The sequence below is a fragment of the Lepisosteus platostomus genome, chromosome 16 (assembly GCF_059453375.1).
Source record: "Lepisosteus platostomus isolate fLepPlt1 chromosome 16, fLepPlt1.hap1, whole genome shotgun sequence".
NCBI lineage: Eukaryota > Metazoa > Chordata > Actinopteri > Semionotiformes > Lepisosteidae > Lepisosteus > Lepisosteus platostomus.
The window spans coordinates 4,968,442-4,984,301 of NC_142626.1; the positions used below are offsets into that span (position 1 = coordinate 4,968,442).

A 15,860-nucleotide genomic window follows, 5' to 3' on the forward strand; every position below is an offset into this window, starting at 1 on the left:
GACAAGAAGAGAGCCTTTAGGAGGGGAGATAAGGAAGAGGTCAAGCGTGTACAGAGGGAGCTAAAGCAGAAGTTAAGAGAGAGCAAGGACGCCTACAGGAGGAAGGTAGAGGACAAGCTGCAAAGGAATAGGGTGAGAGATGTATGGAGCAGCATGAGAGAGATCACTGGCTTCAAACAGGCTGGGGTTGCAACAGAAGGGAACCTGGAGATGGCCAACAAGTTGAACCAGTTCTTTAACAGGTTTGATTCTGGGTCCTCTGTGGCGCAACACCCATCCCCCCACAGCCACACGCTCCCTAACCCTTCACAGCTGCAACTGCCCAACACCTCCTCCATCCCCCCACAAACATGGCCGCCTACAGCTACAACCCCCGACGGCTGCTCACCCACCCATCCCCCACAGCTGCCACTCTCCAACACCTCCGCTATTAACACCTCCAGCACTGAAAGCACTATGAGCATCATCTCCCGGGCCAGGCTGACCATCACAGCTGACCAGGTGAAGAAGGAGCTGAAGAGGCTGCACGAGGGTAAGGCCACAGGACCAGATAACATCTGTCCCAGAGTTCTGAGGGCCTGTGCTGATCAGCTGAGCGGAGTGCTCCAGCGACTGTTCAACCTGAGCCTGCGCTTGGAGAGAGTCCCGGTGCTCTGGAAGACATCATGCCTGGTCCCGGTACCAAAGAAAGGGCGCCCCTCTGTCCTCAACGACTACAGACCAGTTGCACTGACTTCTCACATCATGAAGACACTGGAGAGGCTGGTCTTATCCCACCTGAGACCCCTGGTCAGCTCATCACTGGACACCCTACAGTTTGCCTACCAGCCCAGTGTTGGTGTGGAGGATGCGATCATCTACATGCTGCAAAGGGCCTACTCACACCTGGACAGGGCTGGCAACACTGTAAGGATCATGTTTTTCGACTTCTCCAGTGCCTTCAATACCATCCAGCCCTTACTTCTAAGGAGGAAGCTGGAGGAGATGCAAGTCGATGCCTCCATGACCTCGTGGATCACTGACTACCTGACGGGCAGACCACAGTCTGTGAGACTTCAGAACTGTGTGTCTGAACTGGTAGTGAGTAACACAGGGGCACCTCAAGGGACAGTTCTTTCTCCATTCCTCTTCACCCTCTATACTTCGGACTTTAAGTACAACTCAAAGTCATGCCACCTGCAAAAGTTCTCAGATGACTCTGCAATTGTGGGATGTATCAAGGGTGAGCAGGAGGAGGAGTACAGAGGACTGGTCAGCAGCTTTGTGGAGTGGTGTGGGGTGAACCACTTGGAACTGAATGTTACAAAGACAAAGGAACTGGTGGTAGATTTCAGGAGGAAAAAGGTCAAACCTACTCCTGTCTACATCCATGGGAGTGGCGTGGAGATGGTGGACTCGTACAAGTACCTGGGAGTGCACATCGACGATAGACTGGAATGGTCTAAGAACATCGAGGCCATCTATAAGAACGGACAGAGCCGACTTTACTTCTTGAGGAGGCTCAGGTCCTTCAATGTGTGTAGTAAGATGCTACACATGTTTTATCAGTCGGTGGTAGCGAGTGCCATTTTCTACGCAGTGGTGTGCTGGGGCTCTGGGATTAGAGCAGTAGATTCCAAAAGGCTGAACAAGCTCATCAGGAGAGCAAGCTCTGTCATTGGGTCTGACCTGGACCCCTTGGAGGTAGTGGCTGAGAGGAGAATGATGTCCAAACTAGAGGCCATCATGGACAACTTCTCCCATCCCCTCTATGACAGGCTTGCAGGAATGAAGAGCACGTTCAGCAATAGACTGATTCATCCACGGTGCGACAGGGAGAGCTACAGGAGGTCATTCTTGCCGTCTGCCATAAGACTGTACAACGCATCCACCTTGCGTCTTGGCAGAGGCAACAGCGACAGTGACCTGTTTCTGGACTAAACGCATATACACATCTACTGCTACATCTGTTCTCTTTCTTTTTCTTTTTCTTTTTCCCGTTTACAACCACTTTTGTGCAATATATGCCAGGGACCTGTGCAATACATTTATATTTATATTTATATCTATGGTTACATCTATACTTATATTCATACGTGTGATACGATTTTCTGTGTACTGTTCTGTTCTAGTTTCCTCTTGTGTGTCCGGACTGTGAGTAACTCTTGTATTGTATTGTATGTATTGTACTATTATTATATAATTCGTTACACTGTGGCTGTGTTGTGTGTGTTAAGCTGCTGTTGCACTGCAATTTCCCTCACGGGATCAATAAAGTATCTATCTATCTATGATTCTGTCTGAGGAGCCAATTTAAAAATGACCATTTTCCTTTTTTTGTTTGAATAATTAAAATTGACAGTATTGACTTGATTCTTCACTTCCATTTATAGAATTATATAATTTTTGCTCCTGGTTTGAGTCATTTGAATCAATCACACAAGACTGTTCTGTATAATGATTTTTTTTAAAAAGGCTGCACAGTGATTGCTGTATTATTAGTCAACAGAGGGCAGCACTGAAAACTGAATTCAGAGTCTCCATCTCCGCTAGCAAACGCTGCTGCTCTTCTTACTGATGTGATTCTTGTCTCACTGTAATTGCCGTATTACTGACACTAGAGGGCAGCACTGAACCCTGACTTGAGAGTCTCAGTCTTTCCCCAAAAAATCACTGCTCTGCTCCTCTTACTGTGACACTTGTCTCAGTGTGTGAGAACAGTGCTACTCTTTCATTTCACCCTGCCTGTCCAACAGATTGTTTCATCCTATCCTATCATTGTTACAGCCTCTCCTAAGAATCCAGTCTGCCTGATATTGAGATACCTCACCTGTGAATCTGTCTGAGATGCTTTGCTGCCTCACACATCTTCTTTGTACTTCGGGATGTTCACCAGTTTCACTCTGTTTCATCAGCTTTTGTATATGATGACCTGAAAGTATTGAAGTAAGAACAGCATTTGAATCTGCAGCTCATAACAACAAAAAAAAAACCTTGCAGTACGATATACTTTAAGATTACAGTTGAGAGGGTATCTTTGAAACCAACCCTCAATAAGTGTGATATGCTGCCAAGGTCTGGCAAGATTATTATCTCTGAGTCAACATATGTATTTTCTTGTAAGTAGAGAAGTGTTGGACAATATGGGCTTGTGCAGCTACACAACCCTTCTCTGTGTTCACCAGCCCCGGTTCTGAGCTGCAAAACAGACCAGTTCCACAGCGCTCTGATCCCTTCACGCTCACAGGGACAGCCTGAATGTTGGAGGTGTCTGCAGAGGATTTCTGGGTTCTCAATGTGCTTCAGACATTCAGAGCTCAACTCAATATTGGTTTTCTTTACTGTTTTGTATTAACAGTATGACTGTATCATATCAACAATCTAACCTGGTTCATAATCCCTGCAGGTATTGTTTCACAACAAGAATAACATACTGTACGTTTGGAAAACAGAATCGGCAACAAACACACACCAGTGGACACCCACTCAAAGCACTTTACAGGTAATGGGGATCCCCTCCACCACCACTATTGTGCAGCCCCACCTGGATGAGCAACAGCAGCCATAGTGCGCCAGAATGCTCCCTACACACCAGAGGACAGCAGAGTGATAAAGAGGGAGATTATTAGGAAGCCATGATTGGTAAGAGCCAGTGGGAAATTTGGCTAGGACGTCAGGGTTACACCCCTACTCTTTTTTGAGAAACTCCCTGGGATTTATAATAACAGAGAACCAGGACAGCATCTTTTTACAGAATAGTGTCCCCATCATTAGGAACGGCATTAGGAACCACACAGACCACAGGGTAAATGCCCCCTACTGTACACACTGGCACCCCTTCCAGCAGGGGAAGTTTTTCCCAGGAATCTCCCATCCAGGTACTGACTAGACTCCTACCTGCTGAGCTTCAGGGGCCTGGTAGTTGTGAGTTGCAGGGTGATATGGCTGCTGGCATAAAGTTTTTTGTGTTTAAAAATTTAATGAGTGACCAATAATAACGGTAAGTAAGCCAACATAGGTATTATGTCTGAGTGTCAAGTCATCGTAAATATATTGTTCAATGTTTAAAGAGTAGGTAAAAAAAACACGAACAGTACATGTTTGTACAGTTTCACGTGTTCTGTCTTTTGTGTACATGAAGTAGAGCACAGTGTCAGTGAGCAATACTGGGGTAAATGCGTTTTTGTCACAATTTCTGTGACAAGTAGAAATGACCCGGCTTTCCAAACGTACAGTATGTTATTCTTGTTGTGAAACAATACCTGCAGGGATTATGAACCAGGTTAGATTGTGCTCGAGTGATACTGTTAATACAAAACAGTAAAGAAAACCAATATTAAGTTGACCTCTGTATATCTGAAGCACATTGAGAACCCAGAAATCCTCTGCAGACTCCTCCCACATTCAGGCTGTCCCTGTGAGTGTTAAGGAATCAGAGCCCAGTGGAGCTGGTCTGTTCTACAGCACCAGACTTGACAAGACCAATTTCAGACCTGTACCCATTGAGAGAGACAAAGTGACAGCGATCAGTGAGGTAAGATTTAAACCAATTGAGGGCAGTGTCAGAGACTCCAAACACAGTCTCGAGACGAGAAAATAAGATGTTATAAGATGATGGAAAGAGAACCAGAATCAGAAGCTATTAGGAGATCGTTGGTGACTTTGACCAGGGCAGTTTCTGTGCTGTGAAGTTGACAGAAGCCAGATTGGAGGGGTTCGAAAAGGTTGTATGTCATGAGGTGGTTATGTAACTGAAGTGTGACAGCACGTTCTTGAATTTTAGAGAGAAAGGGTAAGTTGGAGATGGGGCGAAAGTTGTTTAGATTGTCAAGAGCCATGTTAGGCTTCTTTGGCACGGAGGTAATAGCAGCAGTTTTGAGGACCATTGGTACAATGCCGGTGCTCAAGGATTCATGTATAATATTGAGGACAATGAGACAGAGAGAAGAGAAACAGGACTGGAATAAAGTGGTGGGAATGGGATCTAAAATAGATGTGGTGGGTTTCATGCGCGTAACTAGTTTGTTTAGGGATGCTGAGTCAAGAAGAGAGAAGCTGGAGAGACAGGAACCAGAGAAGTTGGATGAGGAGGGAGGAGGTATGGAAATTATATCCGTAGTGGAGAGAATGTGATGCCGGATGTTGTCAATCTTAGAACTAAAGAAATCTAAGAATGTTTTGCAAAGTTGTGATGAGGCAGGTAATGTGGTAGGGCAGTTTGGCTTGAGCAGTCTGTTGATGGTGGAGAAAAGATGTCTGGGGTTGTTTTGGTGTTTTTCAATGATGTGAGAGAAGTAGGTGGATCTAGCAGACTCTATAGTAACCTTATAATCAGATAAGTAATCTCTCCAGGCCTGATAATGTACATTTAGGCCAGAAAGACGCCACCTATGCTCAAGTTTGCGAGAGGCTGCCTTCATGAATCGCAGATGGTCATTGTACCAGGGGGCAGGGTGAGAGAAGGAGATGGTTCGAGTTTTTAAAGGAGCAAAGGTGTCGAGGGTAGATAAAAGAGCATTGTCAAGTAACTGTATTTTGTCCTCTAGAGGGTCAGAGGAAGAGAAACAGGATAAGGAGGACAGAACAGAATTTGGAAACCTTGGGTGATCAATTGATCGCCAGTTGTGGAAATTTACAGAGCGTGAGGGGGAAGTGTTAGAAACAGGTAATTCCAGATTGAAGAGAATGGCTAAGTGGTCAGAGAGGCCTAGATCAAGGGGAGAGCAGTGGGAGACAAAGGAGTCATTTGCAATAATTAGATCTAAGGTGTGTCCTTTGTTATGTGTAGGGGTACAAACAAACTGAGTAAGGTCAAAGCATCCCAAAAGAGAAAGGAAGTCTTTAGCCAGACTGAAAGGGGTTGAATCAATGTGTATATTAAAGTCCCCTAGAATAAGGATCCTTTTAAATTTAAGGGATAAGAATGAGAGAAAATCAGCAAACTCACCTAAGAAGACTCCACTGGGTTTGGGTGGTCTGTAAACTGTGGCAATAATAGTAGATTGGGGGATAGAAACATTTAAAACAAGACACTCAAAAGAAGAGGGAGGAGGTATAGCTATAGGACTTAGACTGTAAAAAAGGTTGTAAATAACAATGATGCCCCTGCCTCTGCCTGAAAGACGCGGAAGGTCAAACAAACCATATCCAGGAGGAACTAGTTGGTTGAACAGGAGTTCATCATTTTGTTTGTGCCATGTTTCGGTTAAACACAGAAGGTCCAGTTGTTTTTCTTTGATAATGTCACATAAAAGAAGAGCCTTGCTGTTAACGGAGCGGGTGTTGAGTAGCGCTGATCTGGCCAGTCTCGGGGATGCAGGGGGAAGCGGAGTGTGGTCCAGGTGCGCCGAAAGGCAGGGATAGAGACTCCACAGGCAGACGAACGAAAAAAAACGGCATCCTGTGCTGCGATGGATGTAGCGAGTCAGTCGTAAAATCCCAGTAAAACGTCAGTAATCGAATGTGTCTTTGACCAGGAAGTAGCAACGACACAGCTTTCCAAACGTACAGTATGTTATTCTTGTTGTGAAACAATACCTGCAGTGATTATGAACCAGGTTAGATTTTGCTCAGAGTGATACTGTTAATAAAAAACAGTATAGAAAACCAATACTGAGTTGAGCTCTGAATGTCTGAAGCACATTGAAAGCCCAGAAATCCTCTGCAGACTCCTCCCACATTCAGGCTGTCCCTGTGAGTGTAAAGGGATCAGAGCCCAGTGGAGCTGGTCTGGTTACAGCTCAGAACCGGGGCTGGTGAACTCAGAGAAGAGTTGTGTAGCTGCACAGCCCCGTATTGTCCAACACTTTTCTACATACAAGAAACACATAAGTTGTCTCAGAGATGATAATCTTGCCAGACCTTGGCAGAATATCACTCTTATTGAGGGTTGGCTTCAAAGATAGGTTCTCAACTGTAATCTTAGAGTATAATTATTGTACTGCAAGTTTTTTTTGTAATGAGCTGCAGATTCAAATGCTGGTCTTACATCAATACTTTCAGTGCATCATATATAGAAACTGATGAAAGAGATTGAAACTGGTGAACATCCCAAAGTACAAAGAAGAAGTGTGAGGCAGCAAAGCATCTCAGACAGGTTCACAGGTGAGGTATCTCAATATCAGGCAGACTGGATTCTTAGGAGAGGCTGTATTGATAGGATGAAACAATCTGTTGGACAGGTAGGGTGAAATGAAAGAGCAGCACTGTTCTCACACACTGAGACAAGTGTCACAGTAAGAGGAGCAGAACAGTGTTTTTTGGGGAAAAACTGAGACTCTCAATTCAGTGTTCAGTGCTGCCCTCTAGTGTCAGTAATACGGCAATTACACTGAGACAAGAGTCACATCAGGAAGAAGAGCAGCAACGTTTGCCAGCTGAGACTGACTCTCAATTCAGTTTTCAGTGCTGCCCTCTGTTGACTAATAATACAGTAATCCCTGTTCAGCCTTTTACAAAGAACTAATAATTATACAGAACAGTATAAGTATAAGCAATTATAATAATTATTAAAAGCTTTTAGACTACAGTATGCTGACATCAAATGATTTGAATTTGGATTTACACAGCAAAATGTAGGAAAAGTGCATTTTGATAGGAGAAGAAACAATATTTCTGTGTCGGTTTGCACGGATGTGCATGTGTACAGAGACAGGGTAATGCCAAACAAAAACGTTTTGAAAAAGAAAAAGAATTCCATGACGGCACACAACCCGTATTACAGCTTGCACATGGCTGGCGTTCCGTTTACTGTTTCCAGCGGTAACACTTAGCATCAGTCTTACTATCAAGTCAAGTGAACGTATTGCGTTCAATGTTTAAAGAGGAGGCAATGTACAACCTATGTACGGGACATGTTTCTGCAGCTTCACATCAAGAAGAACATACTGAAAGATTGGAAAGCCGTGACGTCTCTTCTCGCAGAAACGGCGAAAACGATACGCGTTTAACCTGGGAATGCTTACTTACGGAAGCGCATTGCTGCCACTAAGGAAAACAAAATCCTCTATAAGGAATTTTTTCGTACGAGATAGTAATTCTCGCATACTTTATGTGATCATGCGACAGCACGATCGCCATATATTACCTCTATCGCTCCGTGCGGAGTTTTAAGCAGTGGAGCTGATTGCAGGTATAACTGTGCATAACGGAGCAATCATTGCTTTGATCTCTAAATCCCACACACCTGGTTGCGATGCTTATAATGATTCTGTTTATATTTGCTCAAAATTTCATGACTTTTTTATGACTAAACCCCAGTCGAAAGTAAATACATACAAATTCTGCAGCGCTGGACATTGACACGATCATTAAACCGAAAGTGCCAGCCAAGGTCACGGTAGCTTCTACATGCGTTCAGTGCACAACACAACAGGTTGTGTTTACTATGAAGTAATCATTGCTATCTCGTTATCTCGTAAAATGCGAGATTTTTTTTTACCCTTGGTGGCAGCAATGCGCTTCCATATTTACTGACACGGCGTTGTACTTCATGTATACAAAATACAGAACACGTGTTCATTAAGATTGTTTTTTTTTTTCCAAAAGGAGTAGTGTGGAAATGTTCTGCTGTTATTTAAGTCAATGCTACTTTGCACTGGACAATATTATTTCATATTGAGGCGTCCTCGCCTGGCATCAAGGATGAAGAGCGCCTGGCTGGGCTGCGTGGCGAGGGGCAGGACAGGAGCAGTAGTAGTGGTCAGGGCGGGGACTAGGGGAGCCACTGGCCAGTGCCGCTGACCATTCTGAACGGGTGTACACCCTGGATAGGTTGCCGGGGTCCCTGTAAATAGTTATCCCAGTTTTGCAGCCCCTTTTATATCTGTACCCACTTACCACTCTATACCATGTACTGTACACGAAATGACCCCAGAGTGTTGTACCCTGTTCCTCTCTTTTCTCACTTTCTCTGTTGCTGGTGCGGAGCCGGACGCATGTCCTACTAATAAAGCGCTGTGGTTTTAAAAAGCCCGACTTCCTGTCTCCATCCTCGCTGACCCCGTCTCGTTACAATATACAGTACAATGCTGTATTCAGTATTTATATAGTAGGCACCATTGTTCACAAATGAACTATTGTGTGTAAAAGCAATACGTCTCGTATATACAAGATACTTTTCTCTATAAACGCAATGCTATCTCCTATAAATGAGATAAATTTCATCATAATAAGCCTCCGTACGCTTCTGTGCTCCGCTGTCCGCATTTCTGTTGTATTTTATTTTGTCTTTGTGCAATCGCAATATTTTCCTGCTAATTGAACAAGAAATCCAATGACACATATTACTTTTAAAGCATATCTTTATTGCTTTATCTAAGTGCAAAACTGTAAATGTGATTGTTACTATTACAAGTGCAGCATTTAATGTACAACTTAAATCAGAATGCAACTTCTGACAGTTTACTTAAAAAAGCAACAGTAAACTGTAAAAAGTTCAATTACAGCTGAAGGAGAAGCAGACAGAAAAATAAAGGTTTATTTATCCCAGAACTCCCTGTGGATTGTAATTTATGTGATGTGAGTCTTAGTTGTGTATAATAAGGTACTGTATATACTGCATCTGAAATGCAAGTGAACAGACTGAAGACTCTCCTTCAATTCTCCTACCATTTCCTGCCACTGCTGGTAACTCTGCTGAGTTACGTCCAGCACAAAGAATAGCAGTTGGTTACCTCAGCTTCAAAACTACATTAATCTTAATACAGGCTGGAACAGTCATACACAATCTGAAACACTGCAATTGTTTTCCAAGAATAATAGCTTTTTTCTACCCAGTGAGTGCAGTAAAATATTATCGCAACAGTACAGTACTGTATGTGTATTTACAGCAGGTAAAATACTTGGTAGGATGTCTAAGTTATCATTTTACATTAGTAATACCTCCATTTCCTGGGAAAGCAGAGATATTATAATTTCCACATTCAATTAAATAGAAAAAAACTTTCTGAAAGATCACATACTGTATGTATCCACAGTATTTTGAACATTGTTCTGCTTTGTTAAGCTTTGTGTTCATCTTTCACTCTTTGCCACAGTTTATCCTAGATTAGTTCCTCTGACTTCAGCACATCTCTCTTGTTTTGCTGTGATCGGTACAGACAGATTCAACAGACAGGCTTAAAGTCATCTTTTTCATAGAGATTATTCCCAAACTACCACAAGATCCATCTGTCACAAGATACTGTACAAACATTAAGTGGTGACATTCCTTAGAGAAAGCATAAAGACAATTGGAGCATAACAAGCTGACAGGAACAAGGAAAAACATGGTGGTGATATCATAAAAAAGCTGCAACTTTGTATAAAATCATATACAAATATCATATACCCTAAAATCATCGTGGCTGAATTAATTTGTAGACTCCAGGGAATGTTGAAAAGGTCAAAATACATCTTTGGCCCGATTCGGCTGCAATGATTAGGGATTAGATAACATGCTTACATCTTTATAATGTATACAAAACACCAGCAAGTAACACTTTCTCAAATCAAGGAGACAACATAAACATGGGAGGTATTTCCAAAATACAGCAGCTTCAATGTAACTGTATATCTGGAATTCTGACATAAGTAAACTACATCTTTCCAATAAAAAACATGTAAAAACATCATGTCTAAGTAACCTAACCCCTGGAAAGTTTTTTTTTTGAGTTGGGTAATCACCCTGCCCCCATTCAAGAGCAATTCATCCCTCACACAGACCTCTCCAATCTTATAGTGAAAATTAAGATAGAAATGTCCAGCTCTCAGGTTATATAGCAGTATACTATCTGGTATGTAGTGTATGTTTTATAAGGTTTATACTGGCATATACTAGATGTATTATAAAGTTCACACAGATGTTCACAACTGGGTGAAGTTTAGTAGGAGAAACAACACCAGATGAGTAATAAACACTGTAAACAGTGTTCAGTATGAATCGTTTCACAAAGTACTTGATGCTGTAATATTTAAGAAAGAGGCTGGAATCCTAGATTCAGTGTGAGAACAAGCTAAAAAAGGAAAACTAATGCCTTACAAGCCGATCTTACAGGAGCCCAGGCAGATTAAGTTTCTTAAACCGTTTCTTATTGCTGATGTCAACATTCATCAATGCATTAAAAACAGGAGTTTACCATCATTCATACAGCACTCAGACTAAACCTGGGTGCAATTAAAGAGCATGTCAGATGTATAAATAAAATGGTCATTTTAATGCTCAAAATTACAGGTAGGATATTGTAAATTAAATTATGTTAGTAAATTATTTGCTAGATATTGTAACGCTTACGGCCGACAGGTACTGTGTAAGAGCCGGCGTACCAGAGCAGGTGACGTCGCCGCCCTTCCCTATGATAGCAGGACCACAGCTACTGGGCTGTAAAGAGATCTCTCTTTAGCTCACGGGGTTGGGTCGCTGCAGAGAGACGCGGAAGTCCCGGGTTCGAGCCACCTATACTTTGGGCCGACCAGATGCGGCAAGGGCGCCCGCCTGAGCCCCCGTTGCGTTACATTGGTGTCAGAGCGGGGTGGGATAGCCCTTCGCCGGGGACGGCGATTTAAGCGGGGGAGAGTGTAACGCTTACGGCCGACAGGTCCTGTGTAAGAGCCGGCGTACCAGAGCAGGTGACGTCACCGCCCTTCCCTGTGATAGCAGGACTACAGCTACTGGGCTGTAGAGAGATCTCTCTTTAGCTCACGGTGCTGGGTCGCTGCAGAGAGACGCGGAAGTCCCGGGTTCGAGCCACCTATACTTTGGGCCGACCAGATGCGGCAAGGGCGCCCGCCTGAGCCCCCGTTGTGTTACATTGGTGTCAGAAGTGGGATGGGATAGCCCTTCGCCGGGGATGGCGATTTAAGCAGGGGAGAGTGTAACGCTTACGGCCGACAGGTACTGTGTAAGAGCCGGCGTACCAGAGCAGGTGACGTCACCGCCCTTCCCTATGATAGCAGGACTACAGCTACTGGGCTGTAAAGAGATCTCTCTTTAGCTCACGGTGCTGGGTCGCTGCAGAGAGACGCGGAAGTCCCGGGTTCGAGCCACCTATACTTTGGGCCGACCAGATGCGGCAAGGGCGCCCGCCTGAGCCCCCGTTGCGTTACAATATGATATATTATCTGTGTACTACAGATTAATAAATAAAATCCAGACTCTGACACCTGGATAATAGTTAAGTATAAATAAAAACATCGTAATTAAAATCAATGAAATGGGGAATCACAAAAGATCTACACAAATGTTAGAAGATGATCCCTAGAAAAAGGCCATTGCTCACACACTGTTAATTAAGATTTCTGGTGGGAATTTAGACTAATCAATCTGTATTATTCTATTAATATGTCAGATTTTAACAAATATCTTTGTGAACAACCAGGTAGAGGTTTATTCCATGCTGAAAAGGAAACAGGCACAACGTTTCAGCTGTGGATCCTTCTTCTCTCACCTGAAACATGTCTTTTTTTCTTTTCCTTTAAGCCTGGAATAAACCTGTACCTGTTCCTTTGCAGCCTACACATGCTGTCGCACCTCCCTACTTGAACTTCTTTTGTAATTGACAGTTCCAGAAATCTTCAGTCTCAGAAAATTACAGTTAATCTAGAAATTTGAATTCAATATCTGTGCACCGTTACAGCACCTCGCGTTTCTCCGTCTCTCACGTAGTTGAACAGCGCAGCTGAGCTCCTCCTCCTGAGCTCCTGCCTGTGGCTCAGACAGCTGGGCTCTCCGAAACCACTGCGCTGTGCGCCCGGCTGGCTCTCTGCCACTGCAGGCAAATCTCCCCGGCCGCGCTCCGCTGCCCCGCCGCCCCCGGGCTATTTCTGGCTGTGAAACTGGAAGACGGGGAGGAGAAAGCGAAACCGCTGCCGAGAGGATTTGCATATCGAGCTGCGCAGGTGCCCCAGCGTGACCGACGCGCTCCCAGAATAGACCAGCTGCAGGTGTGAGATACTCTCAGAGAGCAGCAGGCAGCTCCAGTCTCACAAACCATCACCCGTATCCCTTCATGATAGATTAATTGACTCTCTTTCTTCTGCACTTAGAATACTGTGCAGTTCCCTCAGAGGTTTTTAAAGACTTTAACACGATTAATATTAATATTCAAACTGGCCATTCACAGTACAGCATGGTAATTAAAATAATTAAGATGAAACCCCCCAAAAATCCTCACAAACATTAAAGGCTGATCCCTAGGAAAAGGCCAGTGCTCACACACTGCAAATTAAGATTGATGGTAGGTACTGACGGTTTTGGAAATGACTGTTGTAGATTCAGCACAGGTAGTGTCAAAGAGACAGTAGATGGGTCCTGGAAGGAGAGAGACAGTTTATTAGAAGACTCTGTTAAATTGTACTTATGATAGCAGGGATAGTGTGGCCTGGCAGCCTGGGTTCAATTCTGGACGTGGGGTGCTGTCTGTGTGGAGTCTGTATATTCTCTCAGTGGTTTCTCTGGGTGCTCTGTTTTCCTGCCACAGTTCAAATACATACTGTCAGGTTAATTGGCTTATGGGAGATTGGCCCTGGTGTGAGTGTGTCTGTGTCTGTGTTTTGTGTGTCTGTGTTTAAGTTATGGTAGTGAGTAAATGATATCATAGATTCAATCCAGCTCTTTAGAGCCCAGCCTGAACTCCAAAAGGTGCCTTCACCGGTTGAGCCCTTTCTGTCGGACTGTCTGTAAGAGAAAGCTACAAGTACAAGTTAGAGGATGATCGTCTGCCCATTCTTACCACTTACATTTGCAAGTAGCTCCTTTAGATCTGCAGATTTTTTTTAAATCTAATCACTAATCATTGAATTAATTAGGAACACCTTTTATTTGGTTTGTTGTTTATGTGCTTTGAAGTGACTAGACATTTAAGCGGAAAACTTGAAGTAAAAAACAATAACAGTGTCCAGTAGAGTTTAGTGAAAATGCACCTTGAAGCTTAAAATGGACCAGAGACCAAAACACCTCATGGCTTAAAAGGAAAGAAGGAACAAAGACACCTTTCTCTGAAATCTGAGTGAAATGCAACAGAACTCACGATGGTCACGGAACAAAACATTCACAGCACTGCAAAATTCACTGTTCAGGTCTCCTTTCTTTATATATATGGATTGGTAACTGACTAACAGGAAACATAATGTTCAAAGTCTTAAGCGCATAGTGCATAATCTTAAGGTGTGCCACACTTATCTGGGCAGATGAAACTAGTGGTGTACCTCAAGTATGTGTTTTTGGCCCATCATCTTCCTGTTCCATATAAACTTCAGCTTCAGGTAAAGATATCAAACAAGAGAGAGAGAGTGGTTAACACAGAAACAGTTGTAAGGGAACGAAATAAGACTTTAAAGACAAAATCAGAAATTGGGAAGACACCTGGTATGAAATTTAACATTGTTAAGTGCACAGTGACACAGGCAGGTAGGAGGAAAATGTTGTGTACATTGTGTATATTTAGCATGGATGAGTCTGGGCTGCAGGATGTTACACACAAAAGAGATCTGGTAAATTGTTCTATGTCTTCATCCAGACAATATGGGGAATCAGTAAAGCAAACTGAAAGCTAGAGTGTAGAGCAGGAAGTGTTGAATCTAATTCCAGGGAGGTTATACTCAAGGTTTACAAGGCAATTCTAAGGCTTCATTTAGAAAATTGTTTTCAGTTTTAGGCAACATATCAAAAAGGAGAATGCAGTCTGAGAAAGAGTTAAATGAAGAGCAACAATAATAAATTCTAGTTTCAGTGGATTATCATGTACAGACAAGTTAAAGGAGCTAAATCTCATCAGACTAGAACAGAGGAAATTGAGAGATTTGTTCCAGCTATACACACTGTTATGGGTTATAGACAGATTCAACATAGTGACTTTTACACACTCAGAAGTCAAACAAGGATGCAAAGTAAGTAACTAAAACGGAAATACTACAGGATGGAAAATAAAAATTGATGCTGTAACCAAACTGTTCTGGGTATCTAGAATATATCACCCTGGTAGTTGAGGCCCAAACTCTAGGCACATTTAAGAAAAAGTTTAGATTCAATTTGCTACTAAACTGACAAATAAGCAAGATGAGCCAACTGGCCTCCTGTTGGACACTCCTGGGTATCTCCAGCCTCCTCAGGACCCTGCTGTCTGACTCTCCATTGAGCTGGCCTGAGGTCTCATTATAAGACCATATTCCTTATTCTGATTTATATCAGATGTGATACATGTATTCTGGTGATATATACTTACAGGGTGTGTAAATGTTACTACTAGATAAATAGATGTGAAATGCAAAGGCATGTTGCAAAATCTATACAAACTATGAAAGATTAGAAACAGGACAAGTAACGGCAGGACAAGCACAGAATTCTGTGCTGACTCTTTTTGTCACTATGCAGGAAAAACAATTGTTAATTTGTAAACACTGTGGTACTGTAGATCCTAGCGTATCAGTGCTCAGTTTGCAACTCACAGTAATGTGAAAAGTTTCACAGTGTCAGTATTCAATACACATATAATATATATATAATCTCTCATTCTTCCCCCTCCTCTCTGTTCAAGACCAGCTGTTGCTTCTCTTTGCTCTCCAGCTTTCAGTGCTGCTGGTTGTCCACCCCTGAGGTGGAGCCAGATCCCCAGACACACCTGTGTGTCTCCAGCCTCCTCAGGCCCCTGCTGTCTCGACTCTGCATCGAGCTGACCTGCGGTTTCACTGAAGTCTCTGTCCCTTGTGCTGCACTACTTTTTGTCACTGAATTGTTTGATAATAACCCATCCACTCTACATATCATGTTATATAATGTATATTATATATTATTATGTACTGTATGATAATACTTGATATCCTCTCTCCCCAAGGATATCAGAGAGTCACCTTCTCTAATCTCCTTCAAATCCAGACTCAAAACCTTCTTCTTTAGAAGAGCCTTT

At 43.1% G+C, this 15,860-nt stretch overlaps 1 protein-coding gene across 1 annotated transcript in view; it reads right to left on the reverse strand.

Moving 5' to 3' along the window:
* The window catches only part of LOC148646745 (NACHT, LRR and PYD domains-containing protein 3-like), a 2,700,574-nt gene that overhangs the window by 508,966 nt on the left and 2,175,748 nt on the right, over window positions 1-15,860 (reverse strand). The gene's annotated exons all lie outside the window — the stretch shown is intronic.